We start from the raw sequence: 26,690 nt of genomic DNA, 5'->3' as shown, positions 1-26,690 counted from the left end.
CAGAGTAGACAAAAATGATACTTACATTTTTATTTTCTGGAAATATTACCATTTCCCAGCTTTGTTCAGAGAAGTTAATACGTTTAATGGAAATTTGGAATAGCTCTAAACTTCCTGTTGTGGCAAATCTGACTCCTTCAAATTTTTTATTTTTTGGAAGTTGAAAATGCTCTGCAGGATTTTTTTCTTCCTCATCATCCCACACTCCTTCTGCTTGTTCTGACTTTAAACTTCCCAGATACATATTGCCTTCAAAGTTTTTATAATTCAATATATTGTGGAATGTATCAGTGCTCACTAGAAAAACAGATTTATGACATTAAGGATTTACAAAGTTGGTTTACAACAGCCACCTGAGAGGCAGGCATGGACGTGTGCAAAGGTTCAGGCCCAGGCCTGAGCGCCCTGCGGTGCCCGCGGAGTCCATAGCAGGAGGCTGCAGGGTCAGCACTGGAAGCTAGGAGACGACGTGCAAGGTGAAGGTTAGGACCGGGTGGGGCTCCTGGAAGAAGCGGAAGCCAGGCTTTCTTCTCCTCTCCGCTTTATCTCAGGTAAGGAGCCTGCCAGGCGAGTCTTCTGTCTTCAGTAAACTCTCTCAGCTGCATCCAGAGCTACCCTTATTTGAGTGCCGCGATCGGCTAACTGTGACATGGGGAGAATATTACCACCAAATCACAGCAACTAGAGCTGCTCACGGGGCTTCTTCTTGTTCAAGACAATCTGTCTTTTAGCAGTTAGAAAAATTACATTTCAGCTCTACATACAGAGAAGTGGGGCTGCAGCAATGCTGTATTTTACTAATATATGAATTAACTCAAACGATGCCAGAATCGGCTGGAGGAGGAAGAGTAACCCAGCTGACCACGGGGTGTAGGGACCCACCTTTCAGCTCACCATTAATATTCCTGCCATGAGGCTTTTTGCTAATAACTTCCTTTCTTCACTATTTAATCCTGAAGACCCCAGCTGCAAAGCCGCTGTCCACATGAGACTTACCTTGAACCAAAATGGTCCCTCCAAAGTTCTGACAGAATTTCCTCACAGGCGTCCTTCCCAGGGCAAATCCCAGGGCGAAAGCACAGGGCACCAAGGCCTGCAGACCTCCTCTGAGATGCCCCTCATGCCTTTTGTGAGTCTCAAGAGGTGCCTCAGTAAGCTGAGGGAAACGTAGGTCAGGAAAGTGACTTCCGAGGGAGGTACAATGGCTTAGATGCTCGGTGGAACTCTGCAGCTGTTAAGCTCCTGGGTGCTGCCACCATGGCCTCTGTCCCGCAGGAGTACTTTGCCTCAGGTCCTTTGAGTATTTTTACTCTTTGTACACGATTTTTTCCTCTTACCTAATTGTATCAGGCATTAGCTATATTACTTTGATAAGTTACATAATCATTGTGATAATAAAATTCCTTAAATTGTTCCATCTGTCATTTCGGTCACAGTTTACAAATGAAATTTGTTTAAACTTGCCTGCCCGTCCGCCCTCCTTTTTCCTTCCTTCCATTCCTTCCCTTTCTCAATCTCCCCTGCCCTCAGGTTTCTGTATCTGAGTCCTTGGCTTCCTGAGAAGTGCTGGCTCTGCTTCTTTCCTCTGCTCCATACCAGGTGCTGTGAACGAACAGGGTCTCCCATGTGCGTGAGAACAGAACAAGACGACAAACAGACCACGGGCAGCAGCCAGCACTGGCAGCGCTCAGTCGAGACAGAGGCTCCAGGGTGGGGTTTTAGCCTGTGTCAAATGATGATCACAGAAGTTGGTACCGGAGAAATGTAGCTGGGTTTCTCTTCTTTGGGAGGGAGGTAAAATAAACCTTGCAGTCATCACAAGACTTGCAAGTGTGGAGATCCTTGATTCCAAACATGCACACAGGAAGTACCAAGACCAACTCCCTGCCAGCACCATCGCAGTCTGGTAATCACCCAGCAATCGCTGGACAGGGGCCCTGCTTCCCAGGGCCCAGTGGTTTGCTACTGGCTCACAGCTGTCCTTCTCCAAGTGGTACCCTCAGCCACAAGAAGATGACAATGCTGCCTGGGTCTGGCACAGGGACTCAGTGGATGTCACTTTGCCTCAAAGTGGGACCCAAGCTACAGCGGCACAGGCCCTCCCAGCTCCTTGAGGGGACAGGTGTGAGCTTGGCTCGAGAGTCCTGGTCCAGCTCTGCTCCTGGCAACACTAGCCTGAGGAAGGCAGCCTGTGGGCACAGGTGCTGGCAGCCTCCTGCTAAGTTAAGGGAATTTATCTCTCTTTAGGAAATGCCAAGATAATTTCCTTGGGATGAAAAGGAAGGCTCTGTAGTCTAGGCTAGCAGGATAGAGACTGTACTCCAAGAGCTGTGCAAACAAGATGCAGAGAAGGAAGAAGGACCAGGTGGAGGGGACGAGACAGAGGGAGCAGCAGGTGGGCACCCTGGGGTGGGATGAGTGAAGACTCAGAGGGGAAGGTGTCTCTGCATCATCTTCAGAGCTGGCACTGCTGATGGAGAATCTTCTCTTCCCACCCTTCCAGGGCATCTGGATGGAGGTGATATCTCTATGATACCTGTCTGCTCTGCTTTGAGAGTGTTGGCCAGGAGGGAGGGACAGGCAAGTCCTTCCAGAGCAAGAAGGGGGCCAGGTGAACTGGAATGCCTTAGGCTTCTCTGTATGGAAGATTCTGGTCAGAGCCCAAAAGACCAGAAGGCTGATAGAAATTCTGCCAGTAAATTCCGGGCTCGGGGGGTTTCTGCTGGGAAGAAGGACTGCAGTGGTTGTTGGAGTCCAGATGAAGTACACTATGGCTTGGCAAAAAGTTTGTCTACATTTTGCTCATGTCTAGAGACTTTGCTCAACCCCGAGACTAAGGGTAGTAGACTAATCTGGCAGAAGAAATTTCAAGGCAGTTGAATGTTGTGGTGGCATGGCTACTGTTGGGGGCTTTTAGCCAGATTTATGTTGAGAATCAAGAGCAAAGAGCTGAACAAAAGGATTTAAAATATTGTAAGTTTGGCCAGGAAGAAAGCTCCAGTAAAGCTATGGACAAAAAAGAGCAGAGGAGATCTTAATTGCTGTAAAGGAACAAAAGTATAGAAAAGATGGCCTGAGGGCATCATAATAAGGAGCAAGTCTTCACCCTTTGCAGGCTCAAAACTGCAAAAGTGGAAGGCTTTGCTTTGAGGAGAAAGACACAGAGCACCGTGTTTTGGAATGATGGCATCCACACCAGGTTTCAGAATAGCAGTGCAAAGAGTTTTTTTTTTTTTTCTCAGAATCAGGTTTAGAATGCCCAGTGATCCAGGCACTTGACTCTTGTCGGGGTCGCTCCCGGCCGGCAGGAAAGACACACGACAAAGTCTGGCGGTGTGCAACCTTGCCTTTATTTATCTCCGCGTGGGCCCCGCGAGGCCTCCTCTCTGCCACCAGCCCTTTCTCGCCGGTGGACTTTCTCTATCCCTCTTTGTGCTTCCTCTGTGCTTCCTGTCTCGTGGCGGGAGAGGCATTCACTTTTATAGGGTGACAGTGGCCAATCAGTTTAAAGCGCGCGATGCGGGCTGATTGGCTAACATCAGTTGTTGCTAGGCAGACTATCTTACAGAGCGGGTTGTTTAAGTCGCCAGCGCAATCAGGGGGCAGGAAGCAGGCGCCAACTTGACTCACTCGATGGGAGGGGCAATCTAGCTCAGGCTCCGCTCCCACCCACAGGCCCTACGTCCGCCAAGTAAGGCGACCGGTGTCGGCGGCTCCCAACATCTCCCCCTATTTTATTTACTTTGAATGAATGTATGCATCGCAGCCCGCCCTGGATCGAGTGCAGAGGCTTATGCCCTGTGTTGAGGCCCACCGTAGGCCCTTGGCTTGGACCCTGGTCGGCCGCCCCCGGGTCTGCCAAGGCCTTGAGACCCTCGTCCTTTTTCCAGGGCCAGGAGTGAACTGGACGGAACCTGGATGCACATAGGCATGCACTCATGCCCCTCCGTGTGATCCCCTCGGAGAGGCATCTAGATCTGGTCAGATTCTAGTAATCCAGCGGCTTTCGTGCGCCATGGGGTAGGGCCTGGCTTAGGTCGAGTCGTGCTGGGGAGGCACGCTCTTACCCGTCATTGACTCACCTACCCTGCTGTGTAGTGTCAATAGGGAAGGAGTGCGGAAGACCCGCCACACCTAGACCCGGTCGTAGGCCAGAGCGAGCCATGCGTAGGCCTGGGGGTCATTGTGCCCATCACGGGCTGCTGCCAGGGCCGCATGGGCAACCAGGCGTACTTGACGCCAGGCCGCCGCAAGGCGCCCATTAATAAATGATGTAACCCATCGGAGCAAGAATGGTCCTACAAGTAAGAGCAGAGGCAAGGAGCACAGGGGACCTAACAATGGTAAAACATAGGGGAGAAAGCCATTCCAGGCTCCCCAAAAAGGGATTGTCCTGCAGTTCTTTTAGGGCTCATCTTGTTGTTGGGTCTGCGGTTGGCCTCTGGTGGAACAGGCCTGATCTTCAGTCGAGGGACTTGTCGCGTCAACCTCTCTGGGACCCACAGTGGTTTTCGTCCCGATTCCTGCAGAAAAACACAAACCGCGCCTCGGTTCCAGCTAACCACCGGATCCGGGCCCATCCATTGTCATGCCATAGATAACCGCGCCTTTGGAGGCAGGCCTTGGCTTACTCCCCCTTTTTGTTTTTTATTTTTTATTTTTTATTTTTTTTTATTTTTGGTCTTTTTCGTTTTTTTTTTTTTTTTTATATTGGTGCCAGGGATCGAACTCGCGATTGCCTGCTTACAAGGCAGGCGCTTATGCCACTGAGCTAAATCCCCAGCCCCCGTTTCCTCAACCGGCGTTTTTCTCAGCCTGCTCGGCAGAGTAGCCGCCCATGAAAATACCGTCCACCCCGCAGCGCAACGTCATAGGACGGCGGTCGCGAGAGAGTGGAACGGGGCGTCACTTCCTGTGCCGGCTGAGAGAAGGGAGGGTTCCCTGTAGCGGCCTCTCGGCGGGGAGCCGCTTCTGGAGAAGAGCTCCAGGGCGGAGCGGATGGCTCTCTATCTCCTCCCTGCCAGAGAGCACTCGGGGGCCCTTTCTCCTCTCTCTGCTTTTTTCGAGCGGCGCACGCACACAATTCACGGCGCAACTCGGCATAGGAGTCAAGGCACGCATGTATCATTTCCCACAGGGGGCGAATAGCCGGCGAAATATCGCCTCCCAATTCCGCCGAGGCGAGGTCCCCGCCTAACTTCTCCCATGACGGCAGGTTTAAATGCCCTGTGGGTAAAAACCAGGGAGCCACCCTATCTATCTCTGCTATGAATAGTTCTAGTGTTTTTTGACCTACCCTGAGGTCTCTAGCTTTTAAAAGCTTCCTAAGGGCCTTTACCAAGGGCCGCGCCTCCGCGCTCGGTAAATTACCCATTCTCAACCTCTAAGGGCTGTTACTCACCGCGTGTGACTTAAAGAACCCGTCACCTACGCGTGAGCCTGAGGGGAGTCTAAAAGCCCTGTAGGTGCGCGCCACCCAGAGCCCAGGCTTATCCCCAACTCACCTGTCCGGCAGCACCACGCTGGAGCGTTGCACACCACCGCCGTGTCTCGGGGTTGATCAGTCCCCGTGCGGGTCACCAAATGTCGGGGTCGCTCCCGGCCGGCAGGAAAGACACACGACAAAGTCTGGCGGTGTGCAACCTTGCCTTTATTTGTCTCCTCGTGGGCCCCGCGAGGCCTCCTCTCTGCCACCAGCCCTTTCTCGCCGGTGGACTTTCTCTATCCCTCTTTGTGCTTCCTCTGTGCTTCCTGTCTCGTGGCAGGAGAGGCATTCACTTTTATAGGGTGACAGTGGCCAATCAGTTTAAAGCGCGCGATGCGGGCTGATTGGCTAACATCAGTTGTTGCTAGGCAGACTATCTTACAGAGCGGGTTGTTTAAGTCGCCAGCGCAATCAGGGGGCAGGAAGCAGGCGCCAACTTGACTCACTCGATGGGAGGGGCAATCTAGCTCAGGCTCCGCTCCCACCCACAGGCCCTACGTCCGCCAAGTAAGGCGACCGGTGTCGGCGGCTCCCAACAGACTCTTACAGCCAAGAGAGAGAGGGAAGCCTGGCCAGCTGGCAACAGAGCTTAGCATCATCCCCATGGTGCTGGTTATAGGCCCATGCAGAACACAAGAGTTCTGAGGTTAAAACGGCTTCTACCCAGTTCTCTGGGTGCCTCTGAGAGGGCAGCGTGTGAAGTTGTGAGGGTGAAGCCAAAGGCACAGTGGAGATCCCAGAAGTTAAGAAAAGCCAAGAACATGAATCATCTGAGGAAAACTGCAAGGATTGAGCAGAAGAGATATAAGAGAGAAGCCCTGGAGCTATAACCACTGGAGTGCTATAGGGCAGAGCTATGCAATCCTTTAGAGTTCACAGATAATCACAAATTGCTTTGATTGTTCCACATGAAACTTAGGACTAAACATTTGCCCTGCTGAATGTTAGACTTGCTTCAGTCCCAATCCTTTGTACCCTCCTGTTTGTACCTTTTGGAATGGTAATGTCTATCTTGTGGCATTGAATGTTGGAAGCATTTAATTTTTCATCTGTACAGGGGCTTACAACTAAGAATTTGCTTTACATCTTGGAGGAGACTTGAGATTTGAACTTTTCAGTAATACTGAAACTGTTAGTACTTTGGCAACTCTTGGAGATGGACTTCTACACACACCTTGCCATGCCATCACACTACACGGGTTGCCAGGACCACGGAGTCCCACACTAATTCTGCAGCCATGGGCCTGAATCTGCAATTACATGGCACACCAGGGCCTGGATAGATACCCTGGCCATTGTGAGGACAGGGATGTGAGAGAAACATGTGCTGTCCTGTCAGGACCAGCCTAGAGTCAGAGTCTCAGGACTCTGATGGCACAGACTCTAACAATCACCTTCCAGGCTTGGCCCCATTCAGTCTCTCCCTCTCTCTGTCTCTGTCTCTCTCATTGCTCTCTGTTTCTCTGTCTGTCTTTCTTTCTGTCTCTCTGTATGTATCTCTCTGTGTCTCTCTTTCTCTATCTGTCTGGCTCCAGTTTGTACCTCTGGGGTCCCAGGAGGTGAGTGGGAGTGGAGACCAAAGGAGCCCTGGTGCTGAGAAGAACTTCCTTCTGGTGCAATGACCTTGCCGTTGAGTGGGCCTGGTAAGGACAGGAGCATGAGGCCTCTTTTGGTTCCAATGAAGCCACCTTTGGGTGAAGCCCAGGGCTGTGCATACAGTGCCCAACTGTGCTGTGTCACCAGGCCTGCATCAGTGGTGCATCTTAAGAAGATGGTCACCATGGCCCGTCAGTGGCAAGTCAGCAGGCTAGGAGAAGCCCAGCCAGCATCACATAGCTTTCTAAAAACATTGTACAGATGGAGCTGTTTTCACTCAAAGCCAGTAACTCGACTTTATTATTTTTGTGCAACTCTTAGGGATTTTGAGTGAAATCACATGTTCAATCCACCATCTCAATCCAGTCCTTGCTCCATCTAAAATTACAGCACCATCATTTCATGCAAGCTATTTTTTTGCTCATGAATATTATATTATTACACTAACTTTACTTAGGTATAAATGGAAAGGAAAGAGTTTTGGTTTAACTACTGGATAATGTTTTGAAAAATCCAATTTTGCATGTCATAATAAAGCCAGGGTGATGTCTCCTTAGTCCCAGCATTGTGAAATTCTCATGATATTTCATTTTTATTCCTTGTAACAAAATCACCTTCACTATCCAAAATACTACCTCTGTGCCTCAAAGGATGTCCCATGTCCCTTCTCTTGATTTTGTGCAGAATGGTGGTTTTCACTGCGGAGTCCCAAAGTGGGTCTTTCTTTGGATGAAAGAGTTCAAGAATAACTGAACCTTCTGTGCATCTTCCTGTATTTGGAGCAAACCATCTGTCCTGTTTCAGTTCTGCAATAGTTGCAGTTATGTTAAGAAGTCAGCATTTTAAGGACTTGATGGTTGTTATCTTTGAAAATCACCCAGATGGGCCTGGATGAGAGGTATTAATGAAAAAGAGGTGCAGGAAAGCTGGCGTCAGACCAGTAACCAGCTCACAGGACACATGAGTGAGTTAATTGGACCCCAGGTCTCAAGCAGCCCTGGTCTTGATGAGCATCTTTTTCAGACACTTGACAAAAAGCATGGACAACATTCCCAAGACTCAGCAGAGGCCGGAATACAGAGAAAGGGAGAGGCCCTGGGGTCCAGAAACCCTGCAACAGGAGGCTACAGAGGACATTGGCCTGCTTAGTCACTGGCTGCCCACACAGGATCAGGCGCTTGGCTCTGGCAAACATCCTGCAGAGGATCTGTGGGGACTGGGTCCTCTGGATTAGCTGGCACAACCTAGCCGCTCTGCGTGTTGGAAATGGCTCTTGGTATGCTAGACGCCACTCGGGCAACGTCTGTGGTGCCAGGCCCTTCCAGTCACATCCCTCTAAGCCCTAGCTGATGCAGCAGATGGAAGGCGGCAGCCCTCGCCTCAAGGAAGCAGCGTATGCGAGGTGGCCCATGCTCCAGCTGCCCCCACGGGGTTGTGGCAGGTGGATCTAACATCTCTATGCAGATCTTCTCCCTGCACCAGAGGTGGCGGCTCTTTCTCCACCCTTCCCCTCACTCAGGCTGTGCCTCTGGTCCTCATTCCAGAGACTCTGGCCCTGACGGTGTCCTGAGTCTGCTCTCAGCTTGCTGGCTGCTTTGCTCTCGGAAACACATCCTGGGAGCAGGGAGATGGTGGAAGTTGGCGGTCAGGAACTGGCCTTGCTGTGTCTGCCTTGGCCTCACTGTGCCTCTGTGAGGGGCCGCGCACGGTGAGGGTGTGGGAGAGAAGTGCATACACTGAAGGCTGCTGCCTCCGAGCATCTGCAAGGTTCTGACCTACCTTGGAAGTTAAATTAAAAATTGATTAAACTTGAAAGCGTAATCCCTGGGGTGCCTGAGGCCTTGAAATTCACTACTATAATAATAAAAAAGAATCTGGAGAAATTGAACCAGTAATAATTTTGCTAATGGTGCTGTTTAACTTCTTTTTTAAACATTTAATTTTTAGACTGACAAATAAAAAACTGTTTTAACTTACAGTGTCCTTTGGCCTTAACTTCTCACTTGCACCAAGGACTGCAGACCATTCCTGAATTCTACACGGGCCAAAGCCCTCCTGCCAGTCCTCCTGGAACGGGAATTGTGCCACTTGGGGGCGGCTGGTAACACATGGCCATTTCCTGTTTCTGCAGAGCAGGTCTTTGAGTACAGGCCCAGAGGACGCATTTCCCAGTGTCTTGGTTGCAATGTCTTTGTATGGGTTTCTGGTCCTTCGATAAGAAGATCGGAGCAATTAGTACTATCTTGATTAATGAAATGAAATTAGCTCAGTAATTGCTTATGTTTCTTTCTTGCCAGCAGGCAAGGATCTGGAACTGACTTTCCTCAGCCCACCAGGCAGACTTTCGCACCCTGCTGGAAACCGCCTGCCACTGCTTTTCAGTGAAGCAGTTGGCAAAGCCAGACATGACCAACTTGTATGTGAGAGGAAAGAAGCAGTGTGCACGTGACGGTGTGGGTCAAGTCCGCGTGAGTCCACCAGGTCATTGTGAGCTCGTTGTATGCGTGCATGGAATGCAAACAGTCATAGTGTCATCCACAAATCATTCCAGGTCAATGGTTCTCAAAGTGAAGTCCCTTAGAAAACAGATAAACAGATCAGCATACCTGGGGACTTCAGAGAAGCATATGTGTTCCCAGATCCATGGAACTGTGACTTCCGAAATCTCTTCTTCCCTCCCAGGCATTCCGGGCTCACTGACATTCGTTGAGGAACCAACTTCACATAACTATTCCCACACAGTTTTCCCTGCATCACCTGGGGGTTTAGACGTCACGATGCTGAGCTCCAGTTCTGAGAGCCCCCAAGGGACTAACCCGGACAGAGCCTGTGACATTCTCCCAGCCCCCGAGGCGGAGAAGCACTATCTTGAAGACTGAGTGGCAGGGCACTGGGTAGCAGGTCTCTCAGGTGTGAAGCGTGATTGACTTATTCCTGTGTGGGTGCTCTGATTATTGGGTTCTCTCAGCCTCTGCAGAGGACTGCACCCTTCTAGCCACCTGCTAAGCACTAAGCTTGCGTGGGTTTGCAATGGAAGCAAGGGGCAGATCTGGAGGAAGTCGGAATGGGTTTGAATTTGAGCTTCTCTCCCAGGAAGATGACTTAGCCTAACCTCTTAGCACCAGGAATGTCATCTCTAAATGAGGGTGACATTAATTCACAGGGATTTGAAGAACCAGAACTTAGTTTTTAATCAAGTTGGCCATCCAGTTGAGTTATAAAGGGTGTTCCCAACCATGCATGGTGGCACATACCTGTAATCCCAGCACTCCGGAAGCCGAGGCAGGATTGCTGAGTTCAAGATCAGCCTGGGTTACACAGTAAGACTCTGTCTCAGGAAACCAAAGAATAAATAAAATAAAATGAAATTAAATTAAAAAAAGAGTGCTCTCTCGGGCAGAGATAGCCAAGTTGCTATTTCCTTATCCTCCTGCCTAGCCTTTTCTTCCAGTGTTGGCAGCTCCATGGTTTATCATCTCCCAGCCAGTCAGTAGCCAAGAGCTACTCCAGGGTGGGGATACAACCCCAAAGCTTTTCCATACAGAAGTCCCTGGGCCAAAATAGATTCCTCCAAGAAGGTAGGAGCAGGAGCCCATAGCAGACAGTACTCATAGAGGCAGAGAAATCGGAATAGGCAGTGACTCCCTCCTAGTGCGAGGCAGGCCCCAAGACACAGGAGAAGACTGGTGACACAGAGGCAGGCAGGCCAGACTGCCCGGGGTGAAACTTACTGGCCCCACTCTTACGGCTGCTAATGTTCCCTGTTGCACCAGTCCTGGGGCCCTAAAAGCTTCTCACCCTTTTTTCCCAGCTGTGTTCTCATACCAACAACCTCTTCTGATTCACAAGGAGGCTGAATCCCTTGCTCCTCACTCTTTATTGATCCAGGGGGTGCCTTGGAGTCTGGGAGCAATAAGCACTATGTCATCAGCTTCTTTGGAGAGAAGACTCTCCTGCATGTTTAGTGATGATGATATGGTGCTAACCCTGGAACCATTCTAGGTTCTAATTCTGAGCACGTATCAAATTGTGTGTCTTCATGTTGAAATTGGAAAGCTGTCATAATTTGGGCTGATCTCAAATATAGTCCCATTCAGCTCTTGGATTCTGAGTCCATTTGGTACTACTGTCCCCACTATGGAGGTCTTAAGACGCCAGAATAGTATTGGGGGTGCCTGGCAACCAATTAATCAAATGAGCCATTAGGCTAAGAGCAGCATGTCAACATTATTAACTCTCCTATCATTGTTACCCTGAAGGTAGACACAGCAGTTGTCTAGCAACTGAGAAATGAATGGTACAGATGCGTGGCTGAGCTCCCAGTGCAGGAAGAGGCTAGCGTTTCCAGCTTTCACCCAGCTCGAGAGGTTATTTCAGATAGCAAAGCACTAGGAGACACCCAGTAAGCAAAAACACCAAAGATGCCTTGTGCAGCTAGAGAGAGAATCTGCATCACCAACTTCTTTCCAATTGTTAGCACTGAGCCAAATGCACAAAAATAGAGCATAAAAAAATCAAATTATTAACTGTGTCCTACTACCTGAGCTTTCTGAGAGGAAATGTCTGGGAAAGATACAAAAAGTATAAGAATTTCTTAGAAGTCCCTACAAAACTATTTTTATTCTAAATCTGATTGTATGTGGTTGAAATTCACAGTGATAATACCGGGTGAGATAGTAAAGCTGTTCGAGTTTCTAACACTCCAGCTAACATCCCTGGCAAAAGCCCTTTCTTATTCCTGAAGGTTACAATGGATTTATGAGCATTGTAGTAGTGTAATTTAATAGGGAAGCTATGATGTTAAAAGATGATTACAGGGACATTCATAGGGGATATAAAGCCAAGGCGTTCACTTTGGATCAGAGTCTGAGAGTAACAGTCCACTCGACATTTCTGGTGAGTGTGTGTTAAATACTTGTGTAGGAGCTGTTTGTGCAACTGAGAGTGAATGACGTATAAAGTAAACACTGCCTGCATGGATAATCTAGTGAGAGAGAACCATTAAGTAGAAAATCACAAACCGATCTAAACCAGACAGTCATGCCAAGTGCAGGGAAGAAACGCTACGGTTTGCCGAGAGGAAGTGCCACGGGATGACCAGACAGGGGAGGCATGTTCCAGCTGGGGGATTGAGGAAGACATTTAAATTGAGACCTGAGTAATAAGTAGTTCACAACCAGAGGTAAGTGAGGAGAAGGACACCTCGAGTCAGTGTGATGACACGTAGGTGTATGAAGTAAGGGCTAATGATTCCGAGAAACAATTTTTTTTTTTTTTTGTCTTTTTCATTTTTATCAGTACCGGGGATCGAACTCACGACCGCCTGCTAGCAAGGCAGGTACTTATGCTGCTGAGCTAAATCCCCAGCCCCCCGAGAAACAATTTGAACCTGAAGTTGGAGAGCATTTTCTCCTGAGAGACAGGAGAAAGTGCCCAAGTTACAGGACCTCGAAGGCCATGGTAAGGAATTTGAATTTCCTTGTAAACGATGATCAAATAGCAGGAAGCAGGACTATAATTAGGTTATGATTGTTTTTGGTTTTTTGTGGTACTAAAAATTGAGCCCTGGACCTTTACACTGAGCTATATCTCCAGCACTTTTTGGTTTGAGGCCAGATCTCACAAAATTTCTAAGTTGCCCAGGGTGCGCTGCAACTTGTGATCTTCCTGCCTCAGGCTCCAAGAGTAGTGGGGTCACAGGTATGCACCATGAAGGTTTAGTCTCTGGTTCTTCCACTGTCAGAGCAAATCCACCACACATCTCTGCTGCTTGGTCGCAAAGTTGAAAGTTGGGGTACATGTTTCTGAGATTACACTGGAAACAAACACAGTGAAAGAAAGAAGTTCATAAAGGGAAATGCTTGGCCCTCATCAGTACCCTAGAAAGACTTTTGCTGAGTACAAGATGAGACTCAGGGATCTCACCAAGACATCAAAAGACATTGGGTGGCCCCTGAGCCGCCCCCTGTCCTCTCATTCATTTCTTCTAAGATTCAAATTCGTGACATGTTGGTGACAAAGGCAGAAGGTCTCGTTGATATGGTGTCTGCCTTCCTCCTCCCCCAACCCCATCCAGAGCAGAGGACTCCTGGAGCCTGCTTTACAATGTTCACTCTCCACGTCTGTGTACCTGTGCCTTTATCCCTTAGAATTCACAGGTAGCCCCAAAGCATTGGCCCAGTTACAGGATGCTTCTGTTCTGAGAAGTCCATTGACCTGTTTTTCAACATCTGATTAAAATGAAAGCATCAAATTCTTTTTCTGCATCTACTGAGAGGCTCATGTGGCCTTCCATCTTTGGTCTATTTCTACGGTGAATTACGAGTCTCTCTTTAGAATGTTGAGCAAAACTTGCATTCCTGCAGCTAATTCCACTTGGCTATGTGGCACTGTTCTTTTTTAGATAGCTACATTCAATGTGCTCATGACTTTCCCAGTTGCTGGCCCTAGAGTCAGTCCCTTTGCCCTCTCAGTGAAACCAACAACCAGATCAAGCTTGGCCTTAGCAGTAAAGGAGAGCTTTGCTCTCCCCCAAGACTAAGAGGAGAAGGGATCAGACTCATAAATCACCTCTACCCATACAGACGAAAGAAAGGACACAGAGGGGTAAGCTAATAACGAGGAGGGCTAATCATGTCTCTGGCTGCCATCTCGGGTCCAACCAGTTTGAGCTGGCCCACTGGAAGAGGGCACTCGGTCCTCACCTCAAAGATAAACAAGCTTTAAGTGTGGACAGAGCTCAGTGAGATCAAGCAGGCCCTACCAGATTAGGACAGGGTAACAATGAAGGACACTGGTTTGTAATTTCCTTGTCTTTTTTCTGATTTTTAGTATCAAGTGTGAAAGAAAATGAGAAATGTTGTTGGAAACTAGAGGAAAGGCAATCTTTGATATATAATGGTAAAAATTAATTGAATTAACACATGTAGAAAGCAGAATTTGTAAGCAATGAACTGGACACTCAGCTAAGGATACTTCCAAATTAAGTATTGAATATGTAACCTATTTTCTTCTTGTTTTTTAAAATAATAAAATGCAAGATAAAGAAGATAAAAGAACTATTGGATGAAAAGAAACCAGGCCTTCATGATTTGAGAATTCTTAGCTTTTTGAGATTGAAAAGGATGCTAAAATTGGGTTTTTCATTGTTAGGAAAACATTTTCTGAAGAAAAGACCAAGAGTCTGGCTGAATAAACCTCTCATGCTAATAAGGTGCTAATAAGATTAAGACTGTGACTCATGCATCCCTTTAAAGATCTCATCAGAAGCCAGGAAGAAAACTGGGGTGATCCAGAAAAACCCTGTGGGTAGTCCTCTCATTTCTCAGTATGAATCCATGGCACAGAGCAAATACACAGTTGCTCTGAATCTTCAAAACAGCATTGTAGCAGCCAGGTTGCCAGTTTGGCCTGAGAAGAACAGAGGCAGGAGAAAATGCAGAAAGGCTGTCAGGCTCCCAAAACTCCATGGAAGGAGAAAGGCCAATCACCTGCCCCCCTTGGGCACAGTCTACACTTGGAGAGAAGCCACAGCCATGGATGCAGAGTGAAGCCTGGAACACCAAGGATTGTTCCCGGGTTTCATCGCTGCTCTACTTCAGGTGGGCTCGCACTACATTGTCCAGGCCGGACTTAAACGCATGAGTGCAAATGATTGTCCTGCCTCAACTTCACCGGTAGAAAGAGTATAGAAACATGGTCCCCACACTCTGCTTATTTCTCCCTACTAAAAAGGAAACTCTATCACTGTTAATTTATGCCTGGTCTCTGCTTTATTTTAAAAGTAGATCATTTGTTTCGAGCTTCACAGATTCATTTCCCCAAGTTGCACCATACCCAGAGTCCTGTGCATACTTTGTTTAGTGATTTTCATGTTAAAATTTGGGACTTCTGAGGTGGTAATATTTAGAGACTTTGGACTTGAGTCAAATGTAATGAGCTGAGACTTTGGGGGAATGTTAGGATGGGGAAATGTAGATTGCATGTGGACAGACATAAATTTGAGGGCTTATGGGAAGGTTGTACTCACCCAAGAGACTTCTAATCCCTAGACCATGCAGTGCTTAGCTTAGATGCCAGGAAAAAGTCCTTCCAGATGTAATTTAAGAGCCTTGAGATGGAAAAATATCATGTACCCAGTCACAGAGGAGAATTTGAAGACGTTGTTCTCAAAGCCTAGAACAGTGCAACCATAAGCCAAATGGTAGCAGCAATCACCAGAAGCTGGAAAAGACAGAAAGTATTCTCCAGGGAGCCTGCAGAAGAATGGCCCTGAACTAGTAATGAAGACAGTGTGACCCTGGCATCAGGAAGACAGGCCAACAGGATTGAACCCAGCAGGGAGTGGTAATAGACAGATGCACAGATCAACAGCTAAGTTTTCACCCTAGGTGCAAAGGCAGTGTAATGGTGAAAAGTTTTTCAGTAATTCATGCTGAACAACTGGATATCCTCGTGCAACTGGATGCAAAAATAGGTGAATTCCTACCTTACACTGCTTATATAATTAACTCAGTATGGATGACAGACAAATTTAAAACTTTAAATTATAAAACTTCTTTTTTTTAATTTAAGGAAAAAACAGAAAAAGGGTACAAGTAATACAAAATTTAAAAAATAAACAGTAAGAAATCACTAGTTAATAGATTATATATTCTCATCTTAGAAATAGTTGCTCAAGTTACAAAATTGAAGCATATAAAGTGGACCTTCAAACAGTGAGAATGCAAACAGTTTTGTTCAATGATACAAAAAACACTCAGTAATATGGTTATTTATCTTATACACTTAAACATATATGCAGTTATAACCTTTAGAGCACTTTCTTTTCTTTTCTTTTGTACAATGACAATTACATATTTTGGGTTTTATTAGTCCCACAGTTCTTATTACTTTTTTTGAAGAGAGTAAAACCAAATGCGACATATCAGCACAGAGTCAGTCAAATCAAAAGGATGGACATAATAGATAATGTAAAAACAAAATATAAGTTGATCAACAATGGTACCATACTGCCTCTTGCTATTTTAAGAAGAATTGGCAGTTATAATAAAATTGAACTAAACATCAAAGAATAAAACCAAAGCATTGGAGACATTACAGGATTTTAAAAGAAAATAATAGTCAACTGGAATGGGTGTCATAATGATTCTTATTGTCTTCACAGTTATGCCTATACTTTCGAACTTGGTACTATCAAGCAAAGCAGAATAGAGGAAAATCAGTCAAAACAAGATGGTGAGGGCAATACAGGATTTCAAATCAAGTTAATAGGAAATCAAAGTAGATTACTATAATGTATCCTGCTATTTTTTATTTATTTTTCCCTGAATTAAAAAAATAAAAATAAAATGGTAAATAATTAATAAAAGGGGATTGACATAAATGAGGGCATAACAACAGAACAGTGCAGGTGAAAACATAACCATTTAAGCAAAATAGTGTTTCACCACAAGATATCCTGACATAAAAATAGTTACCACAGTGTCTCTTTCCTTAAAATCTTTGAGTATAACTTCTTATACTGTAGCACCAAACATATCAAGACACTATAAAACCATTCAAGAGAATGACATTATTACAGGGTATTTAGAACCAATTAACAGAAAATGAACAATGATTTTTATATAAACTCCTTGTCTATAAAAGTTTTTGCTTATATTATCATATATAATAAAATCCAATAAGATACAACCTTTTAAGACCAATGGAGACAGAAGAATAGCAGTTTGATGGGGCTTCAAAACCAGATGATACTAAATCAGCATTAGCTATTATGATGTCTTGTTTTCTCCAAAATAGCTGTTCCTACCATCCGATCTTCTCTGCCTCATTTCTGTTGAGTTCTTTTTCTGTCATTTGTTGTCAGTTCGTCTTCTTCATTTTGTTTTCTGCTCCATTCATTGTGGCCTCTCTGCCACTATTTCTGGAATCTTGGTATTTTCCTTTTTTAGGCTATCCTGCAGTATTCTCTGTAGAGCTGAATTAGTGATTGCAAATTCCTCTAGTTCCTCTTTATCCTGGAAGCACCTTGTTTTTCCATCAATTTCTAGGGACAGTTGTGCAGAATATATCAATCTTGGCTGGAGGTTATTATCTTTCAAAGCTTGAATTATTTCCCCCACGCTCTTCGTGATTTGATGGTTTGTGCCAAGAAGTCTGCTGTAATTCTGATGGGCATTCCCTTGTAAGTGATCTGTTTGTTGTCTCTGACGGCTTTTAATATTCTGTTCTTATATTGGATTTCTGGAATTTTGATTATTATATGCCTGGGTGTAGCTCTGTTTGGGTTGTAGGTGGCTAAAGTCCTGTATATATCTGAGTATCTTTACCATTTGCTAAATTAGGGAAATTCTCTTGGATTATTTCTGTGAGTAACTTTTGTAGTCCATTTGTTTGTGTCCTCACTTCTCTTATGTTCTTAATTCTTAAGTTATAGATCCTCGTATCATCTTCTAGTTTTTGTATTGTTGCTGTTTGTTTTTTTGTTATTTTTAAGAAGTTTTTCATTTCATGCTCCCATATTACAAATCTGCCCTCCAGTTCAGATAATCTGCCTTAGTTTCTTTCAAGCTGTTATGCCAGTTTTCGATAGTTTTTAGTTTCCTGGTAATCTCTTTGAACCTGCTTTACGTATTCTATGTTTTCTCTATCTTCTCCATCAAACAATTCTCCCCTTTTTTTCTGTTTTTCCATTCCACCATCTGTTTTTTCTTGGGTGGTGCTTAGCATTTCTCTAACTATTCTGCTTATGTCTTGTTTCAGGTCATTAATAACTTCATTCCTGAACTCGTCTATGAGGCTCTGGAGATAGCGCTTTATGTCAATTGGTGCCATGTCTGCTAATGCATGTTTCTCAGGATTGGGGTCCAAAGACCCTTTCTTGTTGCTTCCTCTTCCCATATTCTTTGTTCCTTATATTTAAGTGTTTATAGGAGGCCCAGCTTCCTTCCCTGTCAGCCACAGTCTGTTTGAATTGCTCCGGCTAGGTGTTCCCGCCCACCACAATGCACCAGGAAGACACAGACCTGGGCAGTCTATGCCGGGCCTGCCCCTCCAGGTCAACCTACCAAAGGCTTCACCACTAGGGTGCACCTCCAGGCGCTGGGACTTGGTTTGGGCTAGCCTATTGGGTCTCAGCTAGCGGCGTCCTGCAGGCCAGGCACTCCCCACCAATCCTGCTTGAGAGGGGGATATGTGACTGAAGTCACTGCATCATCTCATTCTGGGAAGTCTGCCCGGTCTGAGTATGTCCTCTGCTGAAGCCTCCTTCTCTATGGAAGGGTCCCGATTTGCTCACTCACTGCAGGTCGATACAGGGCACCCAGCCAGTCCCGCTCCCAACTCCTTCCAATGCTTCCCACTCTCCAAGCTTTCATGCCTCTCTCCCCGCCGTGCCGACCAGGACACAACAGTGGCTGCAGATAATTCAAATTGCAGTTTCCAGTAGCGCGGGGTCCAGCTTCTGTGCTGAGACCTTATCTGTGCCTGCTGTATCACCGGAATTGCGTTTCCAGTTGGTTTCTCTTAATTTAGTTTGTTCCTGGGTCGGCAAAGAATATCCCCCCTTGCCTAGGACTTCCTGCCCGGCACCATTCCTAGATTTCAAGTGCGGTTTCTCAGAGAGCCTCCGAGGCTGCTGCTATCTATCTGCCATGTTCTTCCGGACTCCCCCATCAAATTATAAAACTTCTTGAAGATCACATAAAAAAAAAAAACTTTGTGACCTCAGGTTAAGAACTTTTTTCTCATATATGCATAATCCCTAGGAGAAATATAATGAGTTTGACATGATAAATAAAAAATCTGCTCTTTAGAAAATTATGCTATGAGAATTGAACACCTTAGATAAAATATTTTAATGTCATATATCTAATAAAGGCAATGTTCTGTGATATACATAGTGTATATAAAGAACTCACAAAATTTCAGTAATTAATAAACAATCCAAGAAAAATTTTGAATAACCACTTTGCCAAAGAAGGTATAGTTACGGCAAATATGCCAATGAAAAAATTCTCAGCAACCTTCGTGATTATAGAACTGTTCATTCGATCCTACTAAAACCACATTTACTACAAAGGCTAAACTAAAACAGACCACACATACTAAATGTTGGTGAAGATGTTGGTGAAATGCTCATGTAGTGGTGGTGACAATGTAAAAAAGGGCACCCTCCTTGGAAAGTAGCTTGAGATGTGTGCCATCTGCCATGTGGTCTACCCATTCCACTCCTATCAGGGAAAGGAAGCAGAAACTTACGTGTAAATGTTCATGGGATCTGTACTTGCAATTCCAAAATCAACTCAAAAGTATATTGGCAGATGCATTAATAAATTTGAATGCCACTCATTAATGTATAAAATCAATGAACTACCAATGCATTCATAATTGTTTCAAAGGCATTGTGCTAAGTGAAAGAAACCAGATTAAAGGCAGACATGTCTATAAAATTTTAAAAATTTTGACAAATATATGAGTAGATATGAGTAGAATGCATTTTCTAGAGTATCATCCTTCAATTCTTTAGGTTCATATGTAAGCCAAAGCCACACATTCACCAGTGTCGAATATTTTAGTGATCCATAGCTTATCATTCATTTTATTCATCTGAGTCTTTGGTGAGTCTTCAGGCCCTGGCTCCACTTGCAAGGGGCTCCGCAGGGAAGGAATTCTGTCAGAGGACACTGGCAGGTGAGCAGGAGGGCATGGGAATCAGGTGCTGGCCCACAGCAACAACATCCTGGAGCTCGGCTCCCTTTCTAACCAGAGTGGCAATCTAACAGTTCAGGGAACAGAGCAGAAGGTGCTCCAGGAGCTTTAATTCTTTTAGGAGGAATGAGCTTATAAAACAACCCAAGAGCACAATTAAAGGCAGCACAAAACCACATTATCTGGCTCCCAAGGTTTGGGGGAGACAAAGAACCTGACAACATGATAAAACCAATGTGTATATGTCACGATTGGCAATACGTGGATGAGGTTAATTTTATTCAACATTAAAGCCGAAAACCTTAACATTGTCTAGCTGTTTAGTGTGAATATTTAAGCTTATATCCCATAGAGATATATTGTAGCACGTGAACAAAGGAAGCTTATAGGGAATGAAAAAGAGGACTACTGGTCACAGTTGGTGTTTGGAGTACTCAGCTAGCTTAGTTAGTTGGAGATACAAAAAGTCTCTATTCATTAATTGTTTTTAAAACATTAATTAAAAGAAATTCTCTGGCAAACATAAGTGAATTTCGATAAAGCAAACAGTTTGCAGTTCTGTTTATAAAATAACAGCCCATTATTATGGCCCAGCACCAATGTATGGGGAATGTTACTCAAACAGTTAGAAAATTAGGTCTAGCTGTGTTTGCAAGCTGGTGTGTCCACAAGCAGGGAGCGGTGGACCAGAATGTGCATGCTTCCCAGCCTGAGCTCTGGAAACCCCAGGACCATGCTCCTGCCTGCCCTGACTGCACTTAGGGAAGGTGAGCGCAGCTGAGAGCTGCAGGGTCAGCGGCAGGTAAAGCCAAGCCCGGCCAGCAGAGAAGGCACCCTTGGTGGCTCTTCCCTGTCCCCTGTCCTGCTTCCTTCCATCGAGGGTAGGTTTTCTTCTGAATAGTGCTCCTTGCTCTGTTCTGAGAAGCAACTCCAGTCACATGAGCACCTCACTGGTGTCATGGTCCTACTCTCTGATTAAGAAGGCCCCAACACTTCTGCCACTGCTCACCAGGCCGTAAGCCCTGGGCTATTGCCCTACCCTTCTGCTGGTGTCTATCAGTCACTCAAGGGCCCTATTACTAAGGATCAGAGAACAGCTCCCTGAGACTAAGATCCTGGAAGCAATTACACTCTAAGAGCATGCACCCTTCCCCAAAAGGCTAACACTTATCCTTCCAGCCAGGGCAGACTACACTGGGAGGCGCTGTCCTGTAAAAGACTTCCCTGCTCCAGCTAGAAAAAGGTGAGATAGGCAACACAAGAGAAAGCTGAGGGTTTCCATCTCCTGGATCCCAGGTCTGCTCTGAGCTCCCCAGGTTCCAGCCATCTGACCCAGGCTCCATTCTAAGGAGCCAACAGGTGTCATGCTGGCCTCCCCCCTTCCTGGGGAGGTCTCAATGTCCCTGGGAGCAAACTTCAGCCAGCTTGGTGAAACCAGCGAATGGCAGGCTTCTGGGTTTGTTCCCATTTGGGCTGATGATGGAGCCTGACTCTGTGTCCAGGCTGCCAGCTGAGTCACTCCCCGCCCTGTTGAGTGAGGATGGAGAGACCAGCAGATGGGAGGGAACCTTCGAGGGAGACAGAGGTGCCCGGAAAGCGCAGAGCAGGCAGATGCTACAGGTAGTCAGGAGGCTGCAAGGGCACAGCTCCTACTTACCTGAGCCCACAAGGCTGTCCCCGGAGGCAGACAGACAGATGCCAACGCTAGCGTGCCCTCCTGCTCCTCTCAAAGGACTGCATCAATGCCCCTCCCCGCTCTGTCTGAAGGAAGCAGGGAGATGGGATGGCACCACCCTATGCCATGGTGTATCAACCTGGAGTGGAGGCTGGCGGAGGGGGCCAGAGATGGGTCAGCGTGGTGGGGACACTAAAATTTGCCCCGTGAATGTTCTCAGTTCCCCAGAGGCATCCCAGTTCCCACCCCTGTCCTGTGGGTCAGTGCCTCCCCCCTTCCTTGTAGGTGTTCAAGTGTAAGTGTGCCTTGCGTACGTGTTTTGGGGGGTGGGCTGAATACTTAACCCAGGCATTGGTACTGAGCTACCACCTTAGGACAAGCTCTCACTAAGTCACTAAACTGCCTGCTAAGCTTCCCAGGCTCCATCACTCCCCCTCCCCAGTTTGGAGCAATGAAATTTTAATTTTAGTTAAAACTGAGGACTTTGGCGAAAAGCAGACTCTCAGGTTCTTTTTCTGGGTCAGAGGCAGCAGAGTTATTTCTTGCTCACGTCTCTCCACCCAAGGACCCTTGCTAGCTACTGGAAGAAAACAACCAACGTTTGCACACAGAATGCCCACGTGTTCCCCACCGCAGTTGTTTCTCTTGGCTCATCTCTGCCAGAGCCCTGAGCTTCTGCAGTAACCCACTCAGCTAACGAGGAAAAAGGATGGGACCAGGGAGGCTGGGAGAGCGTCGGAAGGCAGCAAGGGTATAGGGAGCTTGCTGTCCCCTCCAGAGTTTTGTGCAGAGCCTCACACAAGGAGCCCTCTGCTCCTCAAATCAGCATGGGAGGAGGTAGGGCTGATAGAGACACTGAAGCCTGTGCCCAGGAGCAGAGCTCTTGGGCTGACCCACATCTGTGCTCTTGCGTGTCTCATGGGTCCTTGCAGGACAAGAAGACTTTGTTGCTTAAAAAGTACTTGGGAAAGCCAGGTGTGGTGGCACATGCCTACAATCCCAGCACTTGGGAGGCTGAGGCAGGAGGACAGCCATGAGTTTGAAGCCAGTCTGGACTCCCAAGCAAACTCCTGTCTAAAAAAAAAGCAAATATCACATTGTCAGAAGGGACAACAAGCTTCCCAGCACCCAAAGTTCCCTTAGATGAGCTCTCCCAGCCTCCCAGGACCTCCCCCATACTCTGCACCAAACCCCAGATTCAGAGGCCTCTTCCCTCCCTTGTGAGTAAAGCCTCCACTGCTGGAGTGCGTGATGCCAGGGGAGTAACACATGTAGAGTGCGCAGGTCATCCAACGACTGGGAGTCCCTGCTGCTGTGCCTGGCTCCTGAGCACCCTGAGGTGGGAACGCGCTGGAGGGGCGGACTCCAGCAGGTCTCCATGGCTCTGGGCAGTGTGGTGTCAAGGGCTCAGAGGGGCTGCAGCTGTGGGTCCCCTGGCAGAAGACAGCTCTGGGCTCTGGCTCTGCTCACACTAAAATCCCACACCCTTCCCCAACCACGAAAAGTTGAGAAATGGTTGATGAGACGCACGATAAAGTCAGTTTCTCTGGATGGTTTTTAAAGTCCTTTTATTTTCAGACCTCAGATTTTCTTATTTTAGACCTAGAGTCCTAAAAAAATTTTGAAACTCACTTAAGAAGTGGGTTACTCACTTAAATATTAATAATTGTGCTTCCCTGAAATCTTCAATTTCTTCTCTAAATCATTCTCTGGTAAATTATAACTGAATAACAAAAATACTTTCACATATTAAAATTCCATAGTACACCATCATAAAACTTTGACGTTCATAAAAGGTGACAGAGCTCTTCCTGCACCACTGATGTAAAGGTGTAGTGAGTGCTTTTAATAATCTCGCATTCAGGTTCAGGTAGTGGGGTGGAACACTTTGCCGCACTGTGACAGAAGTCTCCCTCCTGCTGTCCTAAGCTTTCCATGTTACTTCCAGCCAGGCTTCCTCCCCCTGGGACATGGCAATCTCTCCTCCACCAGCTGCTGCTGCTCCCCATCCACCATTTAATCAGGCATCCTTTCTCTGCAGCCTGGACAAGCTCAGAGGCTGGGACCGAGTCAGTGCAATGACTGGACTCGGAATGTGACTCCAGCCAGAGGCCAAACTCAGCTTCCAAAACTTCCTTCCCACCGCAGCACGGCTGGAGATGGCAACACGCACTTGGGCACAGGAGACGCTCCCAGCCACATAGTGCAGGACCCCTCCCATGACGCAGATGCAGGCCCAGAGTCCCATGCCCAGAGGAAGAGGTCAGGTGGACACAGCGGCCTGGGATCAGCAGAGAGAAGCATTCTCCTGTCCCCTAGTCAGCAGTGACTCCGCTGGGGAGGTCCGGCAGACGTCCCCGGTTCTGCTGAGCAGGAAGAGTGTGGACAGGTCCTGTGCCCAGGATGGAATAAGGAGGAAGTGAGGCCGAAGAGAGCGGTGCTCCCGCCATACAGGTGCACCATTCTGGGAACCACACGTGAAGCGGGCATGCATCTGGGCAAGCACCACCAGCCGGACAGACAGAGCAGCAGACAGACAGATGCCTGTCTCCTGGCATCTCTAACCAATGCCAAACATCCAAACAGAGTCCTCTGTTATGTATTTTTAAATTATCCCACAGGTCTTGAGCAAACAGGCATGTCCTCATTTTCTTCTTGTTCTGGATAGAAAAAATAATATTGCTGTTTATTTGTACCTTTGTTGTGGTTCCACTGACAACCAAGGGCATGTACTTCAAACATCCATAAGGCAGTCAATCACCTGTAAAGTGCTCTCATGTCTCCTTGTGGGGCTCACAGTCCCCATAATCCTTTTGGTAGGGATTAGTTTTACCTTCCCTCCTGCATGCCTTAGTTTGTGTCTTGGTCTGGCTTCTTCCTGTCCACAGCTGTCCAGGTGTTCTGTGAGGTGCATGTCTGGGGCGCCCTGTGGTTACCGAATTGTGCTTCCCTGTGTTTCTGAAGCATTCTGAGTACTCATTCTCCAGAAGATAGTCTTTCCGGGCGGTTTCAGTTTGGTGGCCTCAGGAATAAAGCTGCGGTGCGTTTTCACATACAAGTCCTCTGTGGACTTCTGGTTTTCTTTTTGTTTTGTTGTTGTTGCTTTTGTTTTGGGCATTGTGAATAACCAGGATAGTCTGTATTCTAGGGTAATTGCATTTGAAGACACAGCCAAGTTCATAAAAACGGGACGCTGAGTCCTCATCCACGTTTACTGGATCTGGCACTGTGCAACCTCTGGCTCTGCCCCAAAGTCAGAATGACCATGATTGGCCAGTGCCTTTAATGGATCTGGACACTGAGGCAGCCCAGATAATGTGATGAAAGACCTTCAGGAAAGAGGACTCCAGAGCTGTGGTGAGGACTCCAGAAAGTGGTGAGGATGCTGGGATGAGTGTCTTTAAGAAGGGGGAGTGTTTCTAAGGGATATACAGCAATGCAGTAGTGTTAACACTCACCATATTTTTGATCACACCTCATATTCTGTTTTATCTTTCGATTTTGGACTAATAGAAATTTCTTGTAAATTTGCATGCTGAAACTTCTTTACATTCTTCTCTATGTCCTTCTTTAGGAAGTGTTTCTCTCCGGTGGTCATGGTCCTTGATCTCAGGCATTGCTTGCAGCCGTTGAAGGCTGGCCTGCTTCGCATCTCAGAAATCACCACCTCGGAATTTCGGGACTGGAAGGTGACTTCACCGCCTCTGCACTGTGGAGACTTCAGGATGTTTTCCACACTGCAGTTGTGCTGGACCTAAGTTTGACCCTGCGTTTAGGAACAAGAGAGGGGCTGTGTTGCTGGAAATCAGGGAAAGGACTTCCGCCTGGCCTGTACCTTTCAGCCGCACCGTGAGCTCAGCCCACTCTCTGTCTCAGGATTTTCATGTCAAAACAGAAAAAAACAGATGTCAAAATGAAGCCTCCTTTAGAAACTTGGAAACACTCTACGAAATGGGAAGAAGGGTGATTTGGGGAGCGGTGAGAAGCAGGAAATAGGGGGCATCTGTGGGCAACGCAACTCATGGACCCCTTCTTTCTGACCAGGCTGGTGACATTGAATGTAGATTGGGGGCTTCTTAAGTTTGGTGTGTTCTGCTGTTTCTGGGGAAATGTGGAACACGAATCCACCAAGAAGATGAATATGTGAGCTGTGAGCTTCTGGTGAAATGATTCCTTTCCCCTGGAGCTGCTACTGTAGGAAAGAGAACCTTATTACCCAAATGCTCTGAAGCATAAGGCAGGCTTCGGGCCTCATGCCCCACAGCCCCCCGCTCCGGGCTCAACAGAAGCAGCTGGTTTGGTAGGGCAAGCTGAGGTGGGCCCCAGATTGTCTCCAGCCAGGGAGAGTGGTCGGCAGCTGAGGCCTGGGCCAGCAGCCTGGCAAAAGCTCTGGACATCAGGCTTGGGGAAGAAGGCAGGGCCTCCTGTTTGCCCCAGCTGTCACTTCGGCAGGTGACTTGGAGGAGCGCTGGTAGCCAGTGGGCGCCTTCCCCCAGCTCCTCACTTAGTCCAGCCAGCCCCACCGCACTTGGCTCTGCAGCCTCACATGGATTGGATCGGGGGTCTGGCTCTGCTGGCAGCCTGGGTTTGCCGAGTGCATTGTGCTTCTGTCCAAGTATTCTAAAACTTTTGTCTCGTATGGGCAGAAATGCCAAAAGGTAAAGACAGAGAATGCCAGTTGCAGATCTCAGCGCTCTGACTTGGTCCCTGCCTCCCTACCTGGTAACAGCTAGGACAACTCAGAAATGCTGTCTTTCCCCCTTCCCGCCTGATCCTGGGAACTTTACGATTTTGCACCTCCTAGCATCGCTGTACATCCACCATTCCACGTTGTATTCCCCGCTTCCACTGTCCATCAGAGAGGGCGAGTGTGCAGGAATACAGACACATGCCCTCTGTGCTGCGTGGCTGGGAAGCTCATCCCTTACCTTCATCTGAGAAAGATGCTTGGGGGGGGGGGTAGGACCAGAATATGCTATATGCATGTATGAAAATAAAAGTCATAACCTGTAAGTGACTATGTGTATTTACTCATGAAGAAAGGCATCGGAGGTAGACAAGCAGTTCCGAGTTGGCCATTTCACCCTTCAGGCACTGTATCAGCCTTGTCATGTGACTTTCAGCTAACTCTGTGATCGGTGGGAAATAGTGATCTCTAGTTGTCGTTCCTGTATGTCATATGTGTTTTGCTTTGCTTCTCTATTTTAGGGTTCGCTTTGTCTG

The 26,690-nt window shown here is 47.1% G+C and overlaps 2 long non-coding RNA genes across 4 annotated transcripts; one reads left to right on the top strand and one right to left on the bottom strand.

The window, feature by feature from the left end:
- The first annotated feature begins 204 nt into the window (after positions 1-204).
- On the top strand, positions 205-26,480 carry LOC134478732 (uncharacterized). 3 transcript variants are annotated; one of them, XR_010051534.1, is made up of 5 exons: positions 205-551; positions 9,382-9,562; positions 12,380-12,541; positions 14,234-14,682; positions 25,042-26,480. It is a non-coding gene; the product is annotated as an uncharacterized LOC134478732 (long non-coding RNA). The 3 variants fall into 3 exon arrangements; XR_010051533.1 differs by lacking the exon at positions 14,234-14,682 and adding an exon at positions 24,616-24,824 and having other exon boundaries at positions 210-551; XR_010051535.1 differs by lacking the exon at positions 25,042-26,480 and having other exon boundaries at positions 214-551; positions 9,382-9,549; positions 14,234-14,857.
- Positions 3,329-6,137, bottom strand: LOC134478731 (uncharacterized). Its single transcript, XR_010051532.1, has 2 exons — positions 5,505-6,137; positions 3,329-4,523 (listed from the first exon to the last, which is right to left on the bottom strand). It is a non-coding gene; the product is annotated as an uncharacterized LOC134478731 (long non-coding RNA).
- Positions 26,481-26,690: the final 210 nt, after the last annotated feature.

This window comes from Cavia porcellus, unplaced genomic scaffold (assembly GCF_034190915.1).
Source record: "Cavia porcellus strain 051 isolate PalLab524CR breed Dunkin Hartley unplaced genomic scaffold, mCavPor4.1 scaffold_14, whole genome shotgun sequence".
Taxonomy (NCBI): domain Eukaryota; kingdom Metazoa; phylum Chordata; class Mammalia; order Rodentia; family Caviidae; genus Cavia; species Cavia porcellus.
Note: the sequence above shows the minus strand (reverse complement) of the source record. Positions and strands in the feature narration are given on the sequence as shown.